The sequence below is a fragment of the Rattus rattus genome, chromosome 3 (genome assembly GCF_011064425.1).
Source record: "Rattus rattus isolate New Zealand chromosome 3, Rrattus_CSIRO_v1, whole genome shotgun sequence".
NCBI classification, from domain to species: Eukaryota; Metazoa; Chordata; class Mammalia; order Rodentia; family Muridae; genus Rattus; species Rattus rattus.
The window spans coordinates 23,291,012-23,294,157 of NC_046156.1; the positions used below are offsets into that span (position 1 = coordinate 23,291,012).

A 3,146-nucleotide genomic window follows, 5' to 3' on the forward strand; every position below is an offset into this window, starting at 1 on the left:
AGAGCCGAAGTTATAACATACTAACCTCAAAAGTTAATCAATTATCCTAAAGGTGTCCTGAAACATTTTAATTATCTATTCTGATTAAATACGTTAAACTAGACACACAGAACTAAAATTGAATTTTTAAAAAGGCTCTAAGGTATTACCATGAACTTAATAGCATGAAAGAATGTAGGATAAAACCTTAGCAAACAGGAAAGGAACAGTCAAACTACTCCTAAGAATTTCAGCAGTAGCAGAGTGATGGCTATTCTTGGTTGCTACTTGATTACATCTTGATTTAACTAAAAGTAGAGAGCACACCTTTAAGTGATTTCTGCTTAATTTAAAGTGGGAAGATGTACTTCTTTTTTTTTTTCTTTTCTTTTCTTTTTTTCGGAGCTGGGGACCGAACCCAGGGCCTTGCGCTTACTAGGCAAGCGCTCTACCACTGAGCTAAATTCCCAACCCCAAAGATGTACTTCTAATCCAAATTTTTTGAGGTAGGAAGATACACTTTTAATTTACATTTAATCTTGGCCATGCCTTCTGCTGGAAACCTATAAAAGGACATGGGAGAAGGAAGCTTTTGCTCTCTGTCTGCTTGATCTTGCCTTGTTAGCAAGTCCATTCCTTCACCGGCATTAGAGCCTACTTCTTTGAGATTCCAGTATATACTGAAAATCAGCTGAGACACCCATTCTGAGCTGAGCAACTTCTGGATTCTTGAACTTTCTGTTTACAGCTAGCCATTGTTGGATATCTGGACCACAGCCTTTAAGTCATTCTAATAAATCTCTATTAGATAGATAATAGATAGACATACATAGATAGACATAGATGTTGATATTATAGCTATAGATACATATAAATATATCATATATACACTATTATATATACATATATATTATATACATATATATATGGAGAGAAGAGAGAGAGAGAGAGAGAGAGAGAGAGAGAGAGACTTTCTATAAGTTCTGTTACTCTAGAGAAACTGATACAGTTTCCTTGAGTGGACTGGATTCAGTCCTGCCTATCTCTGTCTCCAGGAGCCATTTTCAAGCCATTATTTTCTGGATTCCAAAAGAACATGAGGATCAGACAATGTTATAGAAAAAATCTATTTTTCCTTTTCAATAATTCATAGCTGAATGTCATCCAATTTTAATGCCACCCAACAGGCACTAGATGGATACTGAATTGGCATCCCTACTCTTAAAATTACCCATAAGACTAATGCCTGTGGTAAGGCCAGGCTCTAAGTCAGATGTTGTTCACCCTCATCATGAGAAATGCTAGACTGTATTTAAAGAGAAAGGTTCACTTGTCTACATTTTAAGACATAATTGAGGAGAAATTTTTCTCACTCTATCTCTGTCCTGCCTGCACCACTTAGAGAAAAGGCAAGACAAAAATTCTAAACTGTGCACACGTAGAGTTAGATATGCTCCCTGTTTGTCCCAACTGAGTGTTAGTCTTTCTCTTAGAAGCATGTCTTTCTCCAAATGGGAGGGCTTTGGGGGTAGGTAGGTCACCCCCACTCTCAGCGCTCCGCCTTGCAGCGACCTTAACAAAAGCACGCCACAGCTTCCATTGATAGCAGAATCCTCACAGTAAAAGCCAAAGCAGATCACGTCGGTTTTTATTTTTCATTGCCCAAGTGTTCTAATCTATGTAAGAGAACCAGAGTTGGGGGTCAGTGATGTAGCTCAGTGGATAACATGTTTCCCCAGTACACACAAAGCCCTGGGACCATCTTCACCTCTGTGTAAAGCTCCTGGTGTTTGGGATCCTGGAGAGGAGTGGTAGTGTGGGGCAGGGAGAACACTATAGGGTATCAAAGGAGAGCACCGGGAAGATGTAAAGCTGAGTCATGCTTGGTTTGATTTCTCCACTTTTCTAATTACAACATAAAATGCTAACCCAGCTGTCCAGTATTGCTTTCTCCTGGGGCAGTTCCTTCTACTTTAAGTTTCTGTTCCCGGTTTAATGAAAGGCTCCCATCCCCCAACAACTAACCTTTTCTTTCTACTTTAACTAGTGGGCTCTCTTCTACAACATTTACGTGCCTCTTACAGTTGTGACTGCCCTGGGCACACCTGGGGTCACCCCCTGCCACTGAGCCCAGACTTATCCTGCACATGTTGTAGAATGTGAAGACAAGGCAATGGCCTCTGATACACGGTATAAACCATAAAGTTCCTCTGGGCCTGGAAAAGGGGATCCTATGTCAGGGCTTTCCCTGTGAAATAACCATATGCTTTGCAGGCAGGGTGCTCTCTGACACCTTTGTGAGAGGCTAAGCTCTACCATAAACAGTACCTTGCCACCGAGAAAATACAAATGAAAAAGTCTATTAAGATGCATGAAAAGAGAAACAGCAAGCAGAAGGATGGCGAGAAGACTCCACAGGGAGCAGTCCCTGCCTACCTGCTGGACAGAGAGGGCAGAGAGAGCAAAAGTACTTTCCAACATGATTAAGCAGAAAGAAAGAAAAAAAAAAAACCAAAGAGGCGGGGAAATGGGTAGGTCCCTCTACCCAAAGTTCTTGCCCAAGGAGAAACAGAAGTATTGAAAGTTATTCTAACAGGAAAAAGAAACGAGAAGGCATGGAAGAGAATGGTTACAAAAGTCTCCTTTGTTGGTGATGGTTTTGCAAGAAAACCACCTAAATATGAAAGGTTCATTAGGCCAATGGGTCTACGTTTCAAAAAAAAAGCCCATGTCACACACCGTAAGCTGAAAGCTACCTTTTGCCTGCCTATACTTGGGGTGAAAAAGAATCCCTCATCCCCATTATGTCCAACCCTGGATGTGATCACCAAAGGTACAGTCACTGAAGTTAATGTGAGCGAGCTGGGCCTTGGGACACAAGGAGGCAAGGTGATTTGGGGAAAGTGTGCCCAAGTTACCAACAATCCCGAAAACGATGGGTGCGTAAATGCAGTCTTGCTGGTTTGATTCCACTCACTACCGAAGACTACCCACTGTCAGGAAAACACCATTGCTGTGATCTTTCTGAGCTACCAAGCAATCTTACCTCATGTGCAATCATCAAGAAGTATTTATCAAATTGTAAAGGAAAATAAAACACTGCCCAGTTAGAAAGAAAAAAAAGAAAGAAAGAAAGAAAGAAAGAAAGAAAGAAAGAAAGAAAGAAA

General features: G+C 40.9%; 1 pseudogene; it reads left to right on the top strand.

Moving 5' to 3' along the window:
- Positions 1–2,289: 2,289 nt before the first annotated feature.
- Positions 2,290–2,946, top strand: LOC116895309 (annotated as a pseudogene).
- The last annotated feature ends 200 nt before the right edge of the window (positions 2,947–3,146 follow it).